At 41.9% G+C, this 21115-nt stretch overlaps 1 protein-coding gene across 5 annotated transcripts in view; it reads right to left on the bottom strand.

The window, feature by feature from the left end:
• RAB30 (RAB30, member RAS oncogene family) overlaps window positions 1–21115 on the bottom strand; it is an 81398-nt gene that overhangs the window by 46135 nt on the left and 14148 nt on the right. The window contains exons 1-3 of one of the 5 annotated variants that reach the window (XM_065595809.1): window positions 20077–20508; window positions 11221–11283; window positions 7401–7497 (exon numbers count right to left, since the gene is read on the bottom strand). The exons of 1 other annotated variant lie outside the window; for it this stretch is intronic. The gene's annotated coding sequence lies outside the window, so the exon portion shown is untranslated. Of the gene's footprint in view, window positions 1–7400; window positions 7498–11220; window positions 11284–17764; window positions 17955–20076; window positions 20995–21115 lie in introns of those variants that run through there. 3 more of the 5 variants (XM_065595810.1, XM_005287574.4, XM_065595806.1) reach the window with 3 other exon arrangements.

Below are 21115 nucleotides of genomic sequence, written 5' to 3'. Positions count from 1 at the left end.
CAGCAGAGAGAGAGCGAGAGACAGACAGACAGACACTGAGGTGGGGGGGTCAGAGAACAGAGGGGAGAAGCAGAGACTCAGAATGGATGCTGGAAGGATAGAAGGGGTTTGACTCAGAGGAGGTTGAGGTGGGGGGCTTCAGACACCTGCTAGTCAAAGGCTACAGAAGACTGAGTCCCCAAGGAAGCTCTAGGGACAGAAGTTGATAGGAATCCCCAAACCGTCCCTTATCAACAGGGGAGTGTGGCTTGACTTCTTCCCTAGGTGTGGCCCCAGGAGAGTACACCATCCTCTTCCACACAGGTCTTTGACTAGTACTTTTAGTCCTCTGGTGGTGTGGTGCCTGGTGCATTTTACAATTCCTACATGAGTAGATGCATGGTTGGGGGTGAGGAACTGTTAGAGATTCTGGGGATGGACAGGGTAGAATGGAGATGGAGAAAGAGAAATGGCAAGGAAGGAGGAAAATACATCGTGATCTCTGATACAGAGAGAAAGAAAAAAAAATGAAGCCAGGCTAGGAAGGGGACAAAACCAAAAGAGATGAATGTTGTTACCTCATTAGAACACTCCATTGACAATGCTGCTGTACAGAGTAAACATCACACAACTATTCTATTCCTTTAAATTACTGTTCAGGGGATGTGGCAGAGCAACTATTTTTCACCCTGGCTAGTAGACTTAATCCTCAGGCTAATATGGGTCAGTTATACTCAGACAAACGCTGAAATAGCTTTTAACTGCATCAATCACAAAAATAACATATTAACACAAATTGTAAGTACTGCACCAAGCACAGTAAAGTCGTGGTCCATGACCAAGGCTCCTAGACACTCTGATAATACAAATATAATCATCATCAGCTTCTTAAAACATTCACACACACACACACACACACACACACACACACACTTCTGAAAGACTTTCCCACAACTAGCAGTTTTCCCAAAGAAAAACTTCAGAGTGCAACATCCTTATGCATTGTCTATTTTAGTACCATTATTTTATGTAAATGAATTCAAAGTAGCAGTATTTATCCAAGAAATGTAGAATGCAGTTTTAAACTGCATTCTAGAATACTATGCACAATAATTACAGCAGAATTTTATATCAAAATTTATCACAAGACATCTTCATGTGATAAAACAAAATACTCCTCAATGGTTCTGTTTTATCATTTATCCATTGTAAATTCAACCACAATTCCCATTATACTAAACTCACACAGAGCAACTCCTGGTATTGTGAGGTAGAATGGAAGTTCTAAGTTGTGTGTTGCAATGTACAGATTGGAGTCTACTCGTAACTGGAATGACTATTATAATGAAGACTCCTATGGAAAAAAAATTTACTTCGTTATCAGATGGTTTCACAAAATATAGCAATGGAACATCCACTATTATAATATAAATGGAAGAACCGGGTGTCATCTATTTTGCACACATTTACCATCGAACCAGGAAGGATGACTTCATGGTCAAGAACAGGACAGGGACTCAGAAGACCTGGATTCTATTCCTGGCTCTGCCACAGACTTCTTGCATAACCTTGGGTAAGTCACTTAACTGACACAGGAGCTTCCTCCTCTGTACAATAGGGATAGTAATATTTACCCATGTCATTGTGATGTTTTAAAGCTAAATCCACTGATGTTTGTAAAGCACTTTGAGTATTATTTTAGGACTAAAATTTAAGGACAAATCTACAAACCCAGTGATTCACCACCATCCCTTTTCTTGAGGGTGGAAAGCTTGGAAGACTTGTGCAAATTACAATATTAGGTCACCTCTGAGGGAACATAAATTAATCCAGCCCTAAACAACCCCTTCAAATGATTCTGTTTTTCCACCAACGTATAGGTCATTTTAACATGTGTTGGTTGGTTGTTCTCCTGGGTTGCAGGTATTTTAAGTTTAAAAACCAAAACATCTAAATGTGTCTAATAAAGAGAGCAACCTCAAAATTTAGCCAAGATTGTGTATCGGATTGTGGTGCGAAGGAAATGGATATGTGTAGAGTGTCAAGAAGAAAAAGAGAACTTGCTGCTGAGATGACGAGTCCAGGAGTGCATGATGAGATATAGGTTGTGAATTGGTGAACTGAGGGGTTTTTGGGGTGTTAACATAGTCTTAACTGGTGATTCCTTCATTTTTATTGGATTGTGCTGAAAGGATAAGCACTTTTAGAGCCTTACCTCAAACTTAAAATTTTTCATATAGGAATTTCCTAGATTTTTAAAAAAAACATGTCAGGCAGTGGGGAGAAATAAAGGATGGGAAGACATAGGGGAGCCAGGAAGGACAACAGGGGAAGGTTTGGGGTAGTGGTGACCACGGAGGGGATGTTGGGGGCAGCAAGTGATGAGCCAAGGAGGGTATAAACTTTGTGGGGTAGCAAGGGACAGAAGGTAACAATGGGAGAGTGAGCAGAGCTGAAGAACACAATGCAGGGTAGACTAGTGCAAACTATCTTCTATGGCTATACTTGACTTGGCCTATCTTCAAGTTATTGGAAAGCAAGCAAAGAGTATAAAACTTCAAGGGAGCATTTTTAAAAAGTGTTGTTTCCGCACAGAGTTAGTACATATTTTAAAATTCAGTCATCTGCTGAAGAATTATTATGCTAAAGCCAGGAGACAATTCAATCACTAAAGCATGAATCAGAAGGATTTTAGTACAAATCTCAATGCAACCTTGACAAGGGAGTCACTACCAACGCCTCCATAATATATAAAAATATTTTCTCTCACACGCATACTGTGAAACAAAACATCCTTTTATCGGATACACATAGCCTTTGGATTCACCATTGAGTTTAGGAAACATCATAGGACAGTCATGGTGAAGAGAGCATGAGTCATGGAAATATACGGTTTAAATGTCAAGTGTCACAGGTATTTTGCCTCCCAGTTGACCTTTATATTCCTCATGTTAGATAGAACATTGCTTATGTAGTGATAACAGAGGACAGGTTTAAATACAATATTTGCCATAAGCCTACCTAATCAAGCCCAAATGAACTGTCCACATGAAAAAGGCATTTTTGTAATCCTAGGGATGGAAAACCTTGTCTCTACTGAAGAAAAAGTTCTTGCTATCTGTTCATTAATCTGCTCCTTTGGTTGACTAGTGCTTCTCCGTGGTAGCCTCACATACCGCCTATGGGTGAAGCTTGCAGCTCCCAGATTCTCATTTAAATTGATTTGCATATCTTTTGTTGGCAAGTAATAACTTCCCTGCAGATTCCTGACTGAAACTGGAGCAACCACGGAAAGAGACTACCGAGGTGGAACACCAGATTTGCAGATTTTGAGGAATATACCAAGGGCTGTGTAAGTACTTACACAGTGCAGGCGTAATCAGTGAAGTTACTGTAAGCTCGTAGAGGCACCATCTGTGTCATCTTATGTGTCTTATAGCTAGAGTCAGTACCTGCCACATAGAGCGGTTATAATCCAAATAGGCAAAACAGAGAAAGGATAGGGGAAACAGAGGCACAGAGAAGCAAAGGGACTTGCTGAGGTCACAAAGTTGGTTGCTGGCAGAGGTGGAAATAGCAACCCACGTCTCCTGTCCCCTACTTCAGGGCTTTTTCCACTACACCACTTCCTTTTCTTCCTGGCTCTGTTTCACTTTTTTCCTGTCTCATAATGTGCACTTTCATGGGTCCGTCTCCATTTCAGCCCCCTCATATCTATTTCCCTCTGTCCTTGTACTGCGTCCTCTACCTCCTCCTCTGTATTTGGCCTCTTATTCTCCCACCTCTTCCCCACTGCCAGGAAAGGCAAAGGGGACGGGATTCCTTCTCGAGGGCTCTCCCTGGATCCTGTTCAGGGGATCCAGCTTTTGTATTTTGCTTTGTAAGTGCCAGATAAAATTATAGCTGCTGGAATGGAGAAGGAAAATTTTCTTCCCCACGCCCCCTTCTGATCCTGTCGCCTCCTACCTCCTGGCATGGGAAGTGAAGTATTCACCATTCTCTAGCACTCCCTCTGTTTTCTGGCTGCCTCAAGAGGTAGGCAGTGCGTGTTATGACACAGACAAACCCAGACAGGCATATTCCGCCTGTGTCAGTCCATCATCTCAGTATTTCACCAAAGGGGGTTGTATGTGATTTCTGAGGAAAGGTAAAGTGTAGATGATTGTCATAGTTATTGTGAGATGTTTGTATAGAAAGTCAGTTCTAGAGTTATGTAACACGTAGGATACTATGTTCCAAAGCTGTCTGGAGTCAAACCTATCACCTGAGGGGGGGACAGTCTGAGCGCTGACTCAACCAATGTAAGAATAATGAACGTCTGTGGAGACAGACCCCGCTGACTGACTGAGTGAGATGCAGGCTTCAGCATTTGCAAAGACAAAAGAACCCCAATAAAAGTCTCTGAACAGGGTACCCCAGGTCAGGGGATGTGATGGGCTGAGCCTTCCTCTGGGGTCATACTCAGGCAGTTTCAGAGTCTCATTCCCTTTCCCCGCTTGGGAACTTTACTCCAGCCTTTCCAGCTTCTTGGGCATGGGGATCTCCAACTTAAGGGAACGTTCAGTCTGAGACTCCTTATAAAGGTCTGGTTTGGCTACAGTGGTCTGGCATGGCTGACCCCGTGAGAGTTGATTTTGACCCCTGCCCCGCAGAGATCAGCTTGTTCATGGTCTGTTAAGCCCTTGTGGGTGGTGGAGGCTTGTCAGCGGCTTCTCTCTCAGTGGTTCTGTAGCAAGAGTCAGCTACTTCTGAGGCACAGCACCTTTCCTCTTGGTCTCCCCTTCCTGTGACAAGCTCTTTTTTAAGTTTGCTTCCTCCAGCTGAAGCAGGCTCTATAGGTGTGTGTATTTAGTACTGGTTGAGCCCAGAGGAGCTGGTTAGTCTTCTGATCGAGATGGGGCATGCACCATCACAGGGAACAATGGGCAGGAATTGTATAAGAGAATTCCTCCCCATTACAGGAGCAGGGACTCCAACAGCATGAGGCTCTCATGAAAATTGAATCCCAGTTTTTGGACCCATTTTGGAAGGAATGACCTTTGGGTGAGAGGTCTCATTAGATAGGAAAGTGATTTGTGAATAAGTATAGGCTATCGATTGCATGTTATATCTTTCTTTTCTCTGTAACCTTCTGTTTCCAAATCCTTATACGTGCTTTTCATTGAATCTTCATCTCAAGCTCTGGTAAATAAACTGAAACGGGTTTATAGTAAAACCAGATTGAAGTGCCGTGTGCTAAGGAGAGTCCTGAACAGAGGTGAAACCAGTCATCTTGGGTGCACTGCTTTCTCAGAGGCAGCGGATCTATGTGCATTGTGGGAGTCCAGAGGATTAAGGGACTGGGCACTCAAGTTGAACAAAATGGGGTGTGTAAATTCCTAGCCTGCAGAGGGAAAGAGCAGGGCTTGCGGAGCCTGGAGCTCCTGTGTTACCAGTAGCCAGTAACTGGAGAGTGTTTCCCCTGGTGAGCACAGACAGGACTTCCCCCTGCTGTGAGCAGGTGATAGAAATTAACCCCAGACACCCCAAAAAAGTGTCACACGTTTCCACAGTTCTACTACTACCTCAGCTGCAGTTTGAATCCTCGTTTGCAGTGAATAGCTACAGTGCCATTTCCTTCTTCACACAGCACCAAAGTGAGACTGTTCTGATTCTTAGCCCCACTGCTGCCCACAGGAGTCTGAACAGAAGCAGATGAAGGGAAAGACGCTAGTCAGTTTTTTCTGTACTATCACTTGGGAAAGTTCTGAACAGCAGAGGCAGCACTGGAGCTGTCTGCAGGCTTTGGAAGGCAGTACTGCGTTGGTTTTCACTCTATTTGGAAGTCTTTCACAGCCATAGCCACTAGATGTGTTTTTTTTAAAAGCTTGGTTTCTCAAGAAGCTGATGGCAGCTGCCCAGGAAATCTTCCAACTCACCCCACAGGCCACTATGCTCTTCCCTCTGGCAATTGTGTCCTTCGTCAACTTTCATAACTCTATCCTCTCCTAGCTCTCCTCCAACTTCCAATCGTTCCCTCGACATTTCATTTACAGGATCTTCTTCAGGGGGGGTCCTACACTTAGCCCCTTCCTCTGCTCCCTCTACACACACTCTGTGGGTGATCTCATTCACAAATATGCTGAGGACTCACAGATTTACCTTTCTACTCCTAATCAGTCTCCTGGGCAAACCAAAATCTCAGTCTGTCATTCTGTAAGAACTGAAGTACTTAAAAATGGCCATGCTAGGTCAGACCAAAGGTCCACCAAGCTCAGTATCTGGTCTTCCAACAGTGGCCAATGCCTGATGCCTCAAAGGGAATGAACAGAACAGGGCAATCATCAAATGATCCATCCTCTGTCATCCAGTCTCAGCATCTGGCAGTCAGATAAGATTTTGAGAGAGATCTGTTAGAAGTGGTAGCAGAAAAAATAGAAAGTAAAATACTGAATCTTAAAATGCTGAGCATAGACTATGAGAAGATCCGGTACTCAACTTTGGTTACTGTACATTGCAAGTTACTCGTACTCCCCGCAAGGCAGGAATCATACCACTTTGATAACCATAGCCAGCTTCAGAATGCAACATTTTCCAAAACAATGTGCTCTTCATCATCATATGTGTCACAACATATTAGCATTAGATTAAGATATCCTCTCTTTTGAATGTATACACAAATTACATTTCCCTTCTTCCTGGTACAAGCTATATGCTGACAATTAGAATACATTCTTCTTAATTCCCTTCCCAAGTAACACAGATTGTTTTGTCCATTTGAAATGGGTCTTTGAACTATGATAGGGAAAGAGCATTTTATTGTTGGTGACATGTCACCTTCCAGCAACCAAAATCCTTTGCATATTGGCACATTATTTTCCTCCACCTCTTCATATTACTGAACGAGTCCAGTAACACCTTACTAGGCAAAGCTTCATTAACATGTAAATGGAAAGTTCACACCGATATTTCATTCACTGCACAAATAACAGTTCCTACTTGAAAGGATACACAATTAAAGTCATAAGCACAAATAATAAAAGGATTAGAATGGGACTGGTTGGTTGTACATGTCACAGTAATGTTTGAAAAGCAACTTTTTAAGAAATAAATCATAATCTTTCTGGTAGGAATAGATTACAATAATAAATAAGCAAGAGTCAAATGCTGAAAAATATGCACTGAAAATTCTGCATTAGTTTAGCCATTGGTTGGCAATGTATTTTTAAATGAGAAAAAGCATTAGTTTTTTTTTTTTAAATACCTGAATTCTCTGTACCTAGAATACCAAAAATTAGAACGGAGTGAATCTTTTATTCACTCTATTCTAGCAAGCCAAAAACATGCACTTACCCAATAAGCTACAACATGGCCTAAAGCACAGTTGTACAAATACATATTTTGCAAATAGACAGTAATTGTATAACTCACAAAGGAATCACCTCTGACTGCAGAGTTCTCAATCAGCCCAATGGTAACAGAACTCCAGACAGGCACATCTGTTTGCAGAACCAAGCCCACAGAACATCAGTCATGAGGCTAAACGAAGAGCATTATCAAAAGGAATATTAACAGGACAAAAAGAAGAAGTCATTTACATTTTAAGTTTTAATTTAATTTTTTAAATTTTCAGAACAGTCTCTGACATTTAACATGCTGACCTGTAAAAAGCAACAGAGGGTCCTGTGGCACCTTTAAGACTAACAGAAGTATTGGAGCATAAGCTTTCGTGGGTGAATGCCCACTTCATCAGATGCAAGTAATGGAAATTTCCAGAGGCAGGTATAAATCAGTATGGAGATAATGAGGTTAGTTCAATCAGGGAGGGTGAGGTGCTCTGCTAGCAGTTGAGGTGTGAACACCAAGGAAGGAGAAACTGCTTCTGTAGTTGGATTGCCATTCACAGTCTTTGTTTAATCCTGATCTGATGGTGTCAGATTTGCAAATGAACTGGAGCTCAGCAGTTTCTCTTTGGAGTCTGGTCCTGAAGTTTTTTTTGCTGTAAAATGGCTATCTTTACATCTGCTATTGTGTGGCCAGGGAGGTTGAAGTGTTGTCCTACAGATTTTTGTATATTGCCATTCCTGATATCTGACTTGTGTCCATTTATCCTCTTGCGTAGTGACTGTCCAGTTTGGCCAATGTACATAGCAGAGGGTCATTGCTGGCACATGATGGCATATATAACATTGGTGGACGTGCAGGTGAATGAGCCGGTGATGTTGTAGCTGATCTGGTTAGGTCCTGTGATGGTGTTGCTGGTGTAGATATGTGGGCAGAGTTGGCTTACGCTCCAATACTTCTGTTAGTCTTAAATGTGCCACAGGACCCTCTGTTGCTTTTTACAGATTCAGACTAACATGCTACCCCTCTGATGCTGACCTGATTACTTAATAGCTACTTTCGGAACTGATGTAATAGACTTACTGATATGATGAGCGACAGTCAAAGTAAACAACTATTAATGCTGGTTTTGTTATTTTGCTTCAGAGACCAATTCAGCAGAAAGGCAGACCTTAAAGGAGAGACTGTGTTTAATATTTATTTAGACATCATCCTCATTTATCTTAGCCAAAGTGATTATGGATTTTTGGCTGGATTTTTGTTGTTTGTTTTCTGTTGGTTGGCTGTGTTGTAGGAGTCTGTGTTCAATTTATTTTGGATTCAATCATTCCAATTTTGAAACTTGCAACAAGGAGAATAACTAAAACTACTCAATTTTTGAATAAGGTTTATTTTCTTCCACGCTTAAGGTGACGTTCTGTCTTTTTATGAGCCAGCACATTACTTCCACTGTCTCTCTTCATAACCGCATATTAGTTCAGGAAGAAGTAGTTTTTAGTTTAAATACCCATCAAAACCACTCACGTACTTAAAGCTCAGCACGTGCTTAAGTGCTTTGCAGAAGTGGGTCCTCAGTCACAATCTGTTTCCCTGACCTGTACCTGGGGCAGTGTCATTTCCAATTAGGCACAGTAGGCATGTGCCATGGGGCGCCGGCATTCTAGGGGCGCCTAAAAGTTAAAAGTGGGTTAAAAGTTTCATTTTTTAATGGAAAACAAAGTCAGCTGTAGGCAGCGGGAGCACTGAAGATGCTGTGCCTAGAGGCGCATAAGATGTAAATGCGGCCCTGGGCAGTGTGGTTAAGTGTTGCCCCAAACTCAGGCTGGATTGCAAGGAGAAAATCCAGCCCTTTGTAATAAAGTGAGGATCTTTAATGGTCCAGTATGCACATGGCTTGAAAACCCTCTTCACAAGGTCAAGCAGAAAGTTTGTCCAGCCCTGGGGAGCAGGCTGAGAAGAGGAACACTGCAAAAAGAGGACAAGGAGATAAAACCAATTCACATCGGAGGCATGAGAAAGGGGCAGAAGTTTAAGTGTAAGTTATTTCTGATGGCAGCACAGTATTTTTTAGTGCAGTTGCTGCTGCTAATGCTATTCACGGAACAAGTTTGTAAATGGTGCATAAGAGTAGCTGATTCTAGGACAGAACAGAGGAAATTGTGGACATTTGATCCACAATTCCCTGAGAGGCCAGTGTGTATCCAACATTATACAGCAGCTGCCCCATAATACACAGCGGTGATTTCCCACAAGTTAGTGGTTCTGGAAGCAGGGCGGAGGACACTAGGTTCCTACCCACAGTGCAACAGTTTTGCTGATACATTTTGAGACTGTGTGGGCACAATCCTCCCATGCAACTGGCCAACTGTGTAGGTGCTTTGCTGAAAGAGTTTTGTGATGGCACTATGACGACAGAATTTTTTACTGGTACAACTTGCTAGCACAGACAATGCCAACGCTAAGAAGTTTCGTCTTTGGGTTTGAAGGTATGGGGGAGTTTTTCAACACCTGAATATGGATCTAGTTGTTTAAGTCTGTACTTACGTTATTATACTGAAGCAGAGGTCAGGTTGGGAGAAGTGGAGTCCTGGGAGTTTCTCCCCCATTCTAATTTTTAAAATACAATAATTTGGGGGTGATTGATTACCCCCCAGACCCATAATGTACCTCACATTGAGAGAGTCAGGGATTAACATGGGAGCACTTATCCTTTAAGAGATGAGCATGGGGTATAAATGTTTTAAACACAAGTCACATATCACAACAAATCACATGTCACAAGAAGCAGCTCTGGTCTCAGAGTTCAGATAAAGCAATTTCCATTTTGTTAGGTTCTTACACTTTTCTTTGCAAGACAGTTAACAGAAATTTCTACTCATTCTGTTCATTAGTCTGAAAGTTCAATAGTTAATGCAAATTTGTGTATGTACACACTCACACTCTATTCATGCTGAAAGATATTACCATGGTTTGGAAATATGAAAAAATGCTGTGATGAAGAAAATGAGCACAGTTCCCCTTTAAATAACATACATCCTTAATTTTTTTAACAAAATGTATATGCCAACTCTTGAAATCTCAGGCTTCTTGGATGTGCAGCACAGACAGTCTCAATGTGCTAAAGTAATTTTTTGTGTACAGATCCAAAATCCTCCAGGAAATGCCCTAAACCTACATAACGTTCTCAAGCACCAATATTTTCATTGGGGACTTTTACATACCAGATATATATGTAAAAGTTACAGGCACCCAGTTCTCGCCCTATTAGCTACCATGTGAAGAGGCTATAAAGACAGAATTATTCCACCTAAGGGGAGAAATAACTGATGCTGCTGAAATTTGCTTCACTTAAGCGGTTTTCAGTTAGCAGATAAAAATGACTCCTTTTTTTAGTGAAAGTACTTCCCCTTCTGAAGTTCCACTATCAGAAACATGGGAGGCATGACTGAAGATCTGGAGTCAAGAATTAGCCCATTGTTGCACTATGGAGAAATACAACTTACAAGGCCTTGTCTTCACTGGGAGGGGACGGGGACGTGTTCTTACGAAGAAGTGGTAATTAACATGAGGTAAAATCCTAGTGAAGACAAGGCAGTTTAACATGAGTTAGATCAAAGTAAACTCTAGATGACAGGTTGAGGTAAAGGGTCTGAGGGTATCTAGAGTTTACTTTGATCTAACTCATGTTAAACTGCCTTGTCTTCACTAGGATTTTACCTCATTTTAGTTACTCATGTTAGCCAGCACCTTTTTTTCTATGAAGACACCCATGAGCATGCACTTAAAGGGGAGCTGCAAAAAGAAAAAGAAAAGGGAAATGTTATTTCTCCTACCTTTTCTCATGAGGTACCAAAAGTCTGAAATATTCCCCCCCCCTTCCTTCACATATTAAAAACAAAAACCATGATTGATTTTCACCTTGAAGTATCAGCAATGTCAAAGCAGGAATCAACAGCTTCTGCTGGAAGATCTACTGAAGATCTAAAATGTGTAAGGAAAGCTTTTTCAGCCCAACCATTTATTATTAAATGGCTGTTAGCAAAAAAGAAAAACAAAAAAACAAAAAACCCACACAAGATACAATTTTAAACCATCTGAAGAAAAAAGTCATTTCACCTGTTGATTATTCAGATTAAAGAGATTTTAGGACACGTGAGATGTCACAATCCTATTAGTTCTCCTGTCATCTACAGTGTTTCAGGGTAGACAAAGCCTGGATTTCTAGTGTGAAAAAATAAATTGAATTTAAACCTCTCTTCACCCAATAGAAAGCAGCAAAAGACGGTAAACCCAATATTTTATTCTTTGCAGGAGGCCTACAAAGGGATTCCATTAGGTCACTATCCCAGAACTCGGGGGGGAGGGACAGCTCAGTGGTTTGAGCATTGGCTTGCTAAACCCAGGATTTTGAGTTCAATCCTTAAGGGACCCATTTAGGGGATCTGGGGCAAAAATCTGTCTGGTGATTGGTCCTGCTTTGAACAGGGGGTTGGACTGTCACTAGATGACCTCCTGAGGTCCCTTCCAACCCTGATATTCTATAATTCTAAGAAAACTTTTATAATAAGACCCACAGAATTTTTGCCTTACTTCTCCACACACACACACCTTTAAATTTAAGTAGATATTTTAAGTAAATATCTTCACAACCTAGTTATAACACTGCGTACCAGAACCCAAATGCTGAGTACCACTAGAGAGAGCCCTGAGTCTGACCCTGTCCCAAGTTAGGACTGAAACTGGTTTTGTGCTATAAAATAAATTTTGCTTCACATATACACTTTACCATAAAACAAAATATTAAACTAATGATTTGTTTCATTATTCAAGCTCAGAAATGGATAAATTATATAATGTAATGAAGTGTAAATTTTCTTTATTAATTTTCCAATTTTATAATCCAAGGGGTTATTTAGAACCTAGGTTTTAAGAGAATCTGCTTTTAAATAAAATCATGATTTTTAACCTGACAGGGTCTCTATCACTAACTCTTTGAACATGTGTCGATTTGAAGACAGGAATTCACCTTTAAATTGTAGTTGCTAGTCTACAATTTAAATTGTAGTTGCTAGTCTAACACCTGAATAAGGATCTCCTCCATATTTCTGTAGAGTCCAACAGAGTTCGACAGCAGGAACAGAGTGCCTGCCAAGACATTATGCCTTAATGTAATTACCAATAGGGCAGGGCATAGGTGCACTGGATCTTTGGTCAGACATTATTTCCTTCTTTCCAGCAACCCACCCTATTCCCTATTGGTGTTACTTCTACCTCCAAACTGATGTCTCCATTTATACTCATCTATTTCCTAACATTACACAGAATCATTTGCACCCGAGTATCTGAGGCCCCAAAGGAGCTTGCTGCACATCACTATATTGTTTTATATATATATATATATATATATATATATATATATATATATATATATATATATATATATATATATATATAAAAAAACAAGGGCACTATAGTAGAATGGAAACAAGAAAGAATCACGAAGGTAAAACTCCACAACAGGGAGGGAGCAGTTTGATACCTCTCAGCTATTATGAACGATGCTGTTCCAACAGTGACTCCTCAGATGTGGCAGCCTACATGACAGTCTGATTACCCCAGGCAGCTGCCTCACTGCACCCCAGATTAGTGCAGCAATATGGTTCAATAGCAGTATTTCCAGGGGGGTGAGGGATTAAAATGGTATATTTTTGTCACAATCCTCATTCCTAACTCAAACATATTCAACCAGAAGTCCCTCTCCATGACCTCTCTCAGGATTCTGTAACATAGTCCTCAGTACATTTTAAATGTACTGGCTACTTGAATTTTAATATTTAAGAGAAAAATAGGAAAGCGCTTCTTTACTGCAAAGCAAGGTAGAGAAACAGAATGGCAGAGCATGTGTCACATCCCCACCCTGTGGCTGGTCAATAAACACCTTGCTATTGCTACCAGTTAATGGAGTTAACTCCTTTAGCTCAAGTGATAAATGTCTGTTCTATGGCTCTGAAGGTCTGAGTTTCAAGCTTCACTGAATGTTCATACAGGAGGTTGTTACACAGTCATCCCTCTCCCATATCAGGTGGGGGTGGTAAATACATAAGACAAGATTTTCTTCAGTGTTCACAAATAAAGTTAAGTCAAGGCCTATTACTATTCCATAGGGTCTTGGGACTCCTTGGTGCTTCCATGCAGGAGAGATGAATTCACATTGAGAAACTCTGCTCCCTTTTTATATATGCACATTGCACTTTGGATTAGTGACATTTTTGCATAGTACATATTCTGCACTAACAAGGACTTTAAAAAGCAAATTTAGTTTTCCTGAAGGGGACTGTGACTGTTATTAAAACATGTTCATCGGTGGGTCCAACTACTAGGGGCTTGCATCAATACTCCATTCTGCTATTGTGTCTTTAATTAGGACAGAGTTACTGGAGGACTATTTGACTCTTGTACATGTTTGTGTCTAAGATGCTATTTTTTACCTGCAGTGCTCATTCTGTGGGAGACAGACAGTCCCTTGAAAAGCCACACGCAAGATCATTTCTTTCCAAGCCAACATAGCCTTCCCCAATCCCCTCAAATTCCAAAAAAAGGGGTCTCAGTACAAGAAACGTATTGTTGCATTTAATAGGACTAAATACAATAAGCTACAGGAAAATATTTCTGCCACAGGCAAAGTACACGAACTGGATGTATGCTACCCCCATCTTTAACAGGACCGAAGCATGACTGAGTAACATGGTTCACTGTTAATCCCACCAGGTGGTCCCACCTACACAGGCAAGACCAAGTCACGATACAAAACAATCCCCACACACTTAGTTTGCACAGGCCCTTCATGTGGCTCTGTCTACACTGGAGCTGGAGGTATAATCTCCAGTTGGAGGCAGGGCCGGCTCCAGGCACCACCGCAGCAAGCTGGTGCTTGGGGCGGCCCAAGGAAGGGAGCGGCAATTCGGTGGCAATTCGGTGGTGGGTCGGGAGGGAAGGACCTGCCGCTGAATTATGAAGCGGCGCGGTGGGGCTCCCGCCGAAGTGCCTCCGATCACGGCTTTCCCCCCCCCCCCCCCTCTCTCCTTGGGGCGGCAAAAACCCTGGAGCCAGCCATGGCTGGAGGTATAATCTCCAGCTCAGATAGACATATCCGTGCTAGCTCTGATTGAGCTCACATGGAAAAGAAGAAGCATAACCATGGCAAAACAAGCAGCAGGATAGGCTAGTTCAGGGGTTCTGAAACTGGGGGTTGGGACCCCTCAGGGGGTCACAAGGTTATTACATGGGGGGGTCACGAGCTATCAGCCTCCACTCCAAACCCTGCTTTGCCTCCAGCATTCATAATGGGGTTAAATATATAAAAAAGTGTTTAATTGATAAAGAGGGGTCGCACTCAGAGGCTTGCTGTGTGAAAGGGGTCACCAGTACAAAATTTGAGAACCACTGGGCTAGCTGTTCGAGTATGAAACCATAGGCACATACTCAGGGCCACCTGCTCATCCTGCTGCCACGGATGCACTTCTATTTTTAGTATGCCAGCTCGATCACAGCTAGTGTGGATATGTTTATCCCAGCTGGAAATCACATCTTCAGCTCCAGTGTAGACACGCCGTATAGACCGTTTTTAGTAGCCTACATGAGGCGCAGTGAAGAACCAACTGAAGTAATGATACACTTCAGTTTGCTCTCAGTTACATTTGGGCTTGGCAGAATGTGATTTTTTTTAAATAAAATTTGATGGATAATATCAATGTTTATTTTTAAGCATTCATTTATGTTGATTTTTATCAATATAAATGTTCACAATTATGGAGGGATCAGACAATAGAAGGGGTCAGATAATTATTTCATGACAGTAGACACTGAGATTCAAGACGATAACATTAAATAACCATGAAAAAACACAAATTGTCAACATCACATCACACTATACAAAGAAAACAGCCTTAAAATCAAACTCTAAGTTCGCAAGCACCATTTTTCTTATTTTGCCTATTTGTAAATTTTACTTATCAATGGAAATGTTTTTTCCTGTGTGCGCGTGTGTGAAATCTACATCTACCAACATTTACCAATAAAAGTCAAATCCTTCCAAGCCTAATTATATTTAAATAGTAACATTGGTTTTAATGGGCCAAACTGATCGCTTGTGTAATTGTAATGAATTAAATGGAGTTATATCAGGGATGTATTTGCCTCGATTTGTTCGATTTCACTTAAACTTAAAGCATGGTCCAATTGAAAGGCATCATAGTCCAGGAAATGTTTAGATCACAAACATGACAGAACAATTTTTCATAGTATAAAACATGCATTAAAACACCAGCACAATTTCTCTCACCAATTATGTCAATAATTGACTAACTTATTTACTGCAGGATGATATAATAGAAATTGGACACTAAAAAGGAACTTTTAGGTCATCTAGTCCATTCCCCCCCCAATCAATGCAGAATGGTTCCTATAATCTACTTTTCACGCTTTCTCCAACTGAGTTAGTGATTTAGTAATGGAGCTGTCACCACTTATGAGAATGGAATAATCTCAAAAAGTAAGTATCACTCTCAGAGGTTTTGCCTGATATCCAGCCCCAATTTTCCCTGATTTAGATGTTATCCCATTACTCCCAGTTTTAACCGATCTTGTACCATCCTATGCAATTCCTGTTGTACTATAATCAATACACTTATATTATGATGCATATTTTCTCTAACTTTCACATTGCCACATACATCCGTGTAATCTGGACACACACATAAAAACAAACCACACCTGTGTGAGCCAGGTAGGTTCAGACACATTTTCTGACTGCCATTTCTGCAACTATTAGCAGCAACATTTGCTTTCATATTTTAGGACCCATTTACTAAAAAAGCAAATCTTCCACTAAAAACAAAAATGATTGTACCCAAATCTCCACTGTGGAATCAGGCCTATTGTAACTGTTCATTTATTTATTTTTTCTCATAAAATAAAAGTAAGTGGTCCCCTGGCACACAAACAATACAGCTGCAGATAAATCTGCATAAGACAGACCATAACTTACAGTTACACCAGATGACTGAAGTTCCCAATGACAGATGCCATCTTGACTAAACACACTTAAGACTGAACTGGGGACTTCCAGAACAAAAAACAAGAGTTGCTACAGCTTCAGTTAAAGAGGCAAGACTCCCTCACTCAAGCTGTACATGACTCATTTCACATGCACTAGTGGGGGGGAGAGGGGGCTGGGGAATGGGGCAGGTAATACACACTCACAAGTGAGTTACATTGGTCAAAAAAAAAAATGGAGGAAAAACCTGTTTCATGCGAGGAACAATAGAAAGAGGCACACCAGGTATGCCAGACTCAGCACCCTCTTCATTTTTCTCATCTTCTTCCAAGTGGCCCCTATATGAATAACCACTTACGTCCCAGTGCACCAAGTTCTCTTCATTCAAATCTTTCCTAAAGGCTCATTTCTCCCACAAGTCCCCCCCCCCCCACACTAGCCTAAGTGAGTCAAATAACTTCTCTCACACAGCACTGTAGCAGAGGAGAAGACAGAAAGAGCAAAACTTGAAACAAATCTATGTCAGCACTTTGCTCGGGTCTCCAAGTCCGCTTTTTCTTATTTGTCTCTGTATTTAGACCCCAATTCCTCATCAGGGTAGGATTCAGAATGTGTGCATGCTAGTAGATCCCAGTTGCAGTTAAGGACCATCTTACTTTGCCTCCAATACAGTGTATACCTCATTGCTGATGCTTAGCAAATAAGGCCTTGATCTTGCAGTCATGTGGACTTGTGCATAATTCTGTTCACACAAATAGTCCCATTAAACCTAGTGGGATTATTTGCATGAGTAAATGCACATGCCTAAGTCTTTGTGGGATCGGGACATAAGTAAGTTTCTACAAACCAGCTATTTAGGAGAAATGACCTGATAGTTCTTGACTTTGCTCATTCATGGTTGTATGCAGTGTAGTTGTAATAGTGTCAGTCCCAGGATATTAGAGAGACAAGGTGAGTGAGGTAATGTCTTTTACTAGATCAAGCTCGAAAGCTTGTCTCTCTCGCCAACAGAAGTTGGTCCAATAAAAGATATTACCTCACCCACCTTGTTTCTCATATATGGTGACAGATGACCTCCTGAATGCCCAACTTTCAAATCTTTTTACATTTCTGCCACTGCAAGGGAAAAACTGCAACACATCCTAGTGAATATTGCATTTGTCTGCATGCTACTTGGTGTCTGAATTTCTGAAGTGCATTTTAACTCTAATTATTGCTATATTATTGTATAGCACCAGAGTGCGAACACTTTGGACAAACTCATTACTATTTAGAGAAATTCATTAAAACAGCAACATGATTAAACAAGCATACATAAAATAAATATACAGGCACGGTATTTAGATAAGGAACTGTAGTACATACACACACCAAAATCCCCTGGTATATAGGTTTCGCATAACTTACATATCATTAATTTACAGAATATACTTTCAAACTATCACTGCAGTTCCAGCGCTTGCTCTTCATAGCCTACAAAATCATTGCTGTAAAGGTTCCTCTCTTATAGCCAACAGGAGAAGCCGTATATTAAATTACGCACTCACTCCCTTGACCGAAAAAAGAGGGGGAGAGGGACGCCATTCCAGGAAATAAAAGTCTAAAAAACAAAGGGCAACTGGACTGCATGCACTGCTGTTCCTCTCCTTTAACTTAGCAACAACAAGGAAGGAAGGAAAAAGAAGAGATAAAAAAATACGAGGAGATTTAGCTGAGGAATGTTTACCCCTCAGGAATTTAGTTGCAAGATAAGATCACATAAAATGCTCTCTGCATTACACACTGACTCCACAACCATTGTGTTACTGTTTACAAACACTTTAATCAAAAGAAACAGGGAGTTTCATTGTCCACATTGCACTCATGTCACACATCCCTTAGCACTGCAATTCCAAGGAAAGTCTGCCAGAGGACAAAACAGTCTCAGTTACACAAGAGTAACGCAGAAGCAAATATGCAGCAGTGGGGGAAAAAATGAGCTCAGCTGCACACACACTTCCTGTGCCCCAAAGAGATTCAGTCCTTGGAGTAGATAAACTTTGAAGGGACCCAGATGGGAGACGCTACAAATTCTGCAGTGAAACAAAGCTGTGTGTGTGCTGCTAAGCTCGTATTATATAACAGAAAGTAGATTTCTCTGGAGTATACTTGTAATTGCAGTGATGATATAGTTTTAGAAAAGAATAAATAATATTTTGCAGCTTGTTATGGTAGCACTATTCATGCAAACATCTCAAAGCACTTAACAAAAGCAGGCATTATCCCCATTTTACAGATTAGGAAACTGAAGCAAGTGACTTTCCCCACAGAGCTAAGGAGAGAACTGGGAAAAGGACCCTCTGCACTGTCTCCAAAGAAAATGAGGACTGCATTGTGAAGCTGTGTTGGATTCCAGAGTTAATTTTAAAAACACCCACATTTCTTCTATTTATGACAACAGAAAAACCAAGTGGATCACAAAAAGATATCTCAATAGTTAAGATTGGGTATATCTGTCTATAGCATTTAGTCCAGCTGTTGGTTTAAAAGTATATGTTCATTCACACTAATCAAAAATAAATCTGAAATAGTTGAAATAGCTAAGAGCCAGTTACACAATTCAAGTCACTTTTTCCCCTGAAAGAGGTAAGGAAGTGATCTAATAAAAACCCACAATACACACAATAGCCCTGGCCCCCCAAAAAATTATGTTTTCCCTTTTCCATCACCAGTCCCAGATCTCTCTCACCAGCCAGAAACACTCCTATCTCATAGCACCTTGGCATCATTAAGCAATAGCAAATTAAGGTCAATCACATTTGCTGTTATTTTCATCATTGAGATGGCAAATTGGACCAGGATTCCCTCCAGTTATTTGTTACTGAATACTGTATCCCAGGGAAGTACAATCAAATTACTACTTATTATTTGTTACTGTGTGCTGAAAGTTGCAATGGAGTTTTTAAAAAAGATCTACAGATGTTCACTTTTTCAGACAACTCAGTGACACTCAGAATTAACCATATTTAAAAAAGAGAATATTCTTAATAAAATCAGACTTAAACATCCTGTGACTGGCTAAAAAGAATACTGACATAGAAATGTGAAATGTGTGTTGTGCATTTATTTTTATTTTTACACACATATTATAACATGATTGAGCCTACTACGGTGGTTATTTCTAATATGCTATCCTGAAGGTATAGGGAAAGGAAAAGAAAGCATTTCACATATGTAGTAAGTCGGCTATTTAAAATATATCATCCATTTGTTCTTTTAAACACAAGAAAAAAAGGCAATAAAGTATTCCAAAACAACTAAATTAAGTCACTATCTTATTCCCCTATAAATCAGCTCTTTTGAAATGCATCAAGCATTTTTTTTCAAAAGGCACCAAACTAGAATAAATCCACATCTCAGTTGCTTCTTCCCCTCCACACCAGACACACACCCCCTCCAACATCTGTATATGAAGGGGAATCAACACTGTCTGATAATCGTTCTGCAGTCAAGTCTAGCTCTGTAAGGATTTTTCACACGCAACCGCCCCTCCAACAAATAATAATCAAGCTTATAGACAACTCAGTGCACAGAAAAAAACTGAGGTTTTTTTTTTTTTTGCAATGGTACCCATGCCCCCACAAATAGCCCTGCACAGAACCTCCCCCCATCAATTGCACTTTTCTGACTTAAAAATACATATTACAGACAAGTTGATTGGAAGAAATCACAGAACTCACCTGGATTTGGGATTTTCCCCCTTCCCTTGCGAGACCATAAAACAAGACACAACGTGGGATTCAATCACCTAGACATGGGGTAGGGCTTACAGCTCCCTTGGGATGTCTATATGGTCCCCCCTCCCCTTTGCTTGAGATTTAGTCACTGCCCTAGTGCTTCAGCAGCAGGGGGAGGAGGCTGTAGCGTAGCACAATGAATTGCAGTGCAGAAACCTCCCCTGCCTGTTTTGCAATGACATCATCCCTATGGCCGGGGGGGGAGGGAGGAGGAGGGAAGCCTCCCATTGGCCCCTTAAGATCGGCGGAGCGGCATTCTGGAATTTGTAGTTCGCTCCCACGTCTAGCAGCAAGCCCCAGGTGCATGGAGAACTACAACTCCTATAAGGTTCCGCGCCGCGCAGCCGCAGAGAAAACCGGGTGTGGGAGGGGGACGGAGAGGGTGCGCTCGGCGGCCATGTTGGTGGTGTGGGTTCGCCGTTAGCTCGGAGGAGCGGCCGGGAAATCGGATTAAAATGTCGGCAAGGGGAGGGCGGGAGCTGAATACTCAGGGGCGAGTAAGGAAAGGGAGGAAACAGGGAGGGGGGGTCGCGTCTCTTCTCCCGCCAGACGGACGGGTGGGCGCGGCGGCCAATAGACCCCGCAGTGCGTTCGGTTATCACCCCCTCCCCCAGCGTTGACGGTGCGACGTGCTAAGTCCTCCCTGCGGAGGGGTCAACCTTGGTGAAGGGGGGGGCGGGGGGTTGCTGAGTAGAACCGTGCGCGGAAAGGCCCCGCCGGAGCCCTAGCAGCGACCGGCTCCATCTGCCCCACGGACGGCAGCGGCCCGAGGCCTCTGGCCCACCAGAGCGACGCCCGCGGGTGAGCGAGCGGGGGAGACAGCCCGGCGCCTCGCTCCATGGCTGCCCCCGCTGGGCGGGGCTGGCCGGGCGGGAGGGTGGCGTGGCGTACGGGGGCACCCAGGAGCCCGCCGCGATAGAGGGCGCGGGGGCTGCGGTGCCCGCGTGGCGCAGTGCCGGGGGGGTCCAGCCTCGGCGTCTGC

The sequence above is a fragment of the Chrysemys picta genome, chromosome 1 (assembly GCF_011386835.1).
Source record: "Chrysemys picta bellii isolate R12L10 chromosome 1, ASM1138683v2, whole genome shotgun sequence".
Taxonomy (NCBI): Eukaryota; Metazoa; Chordata; order Testudines; family Emydidae; genus Chrysemys; species Chrysemys picta.
The sequence above is the reverse complement of the archived record's forward strand: the minus strand, read 5'-3'. Positions and strand labels throughout refer to the sequence as shown.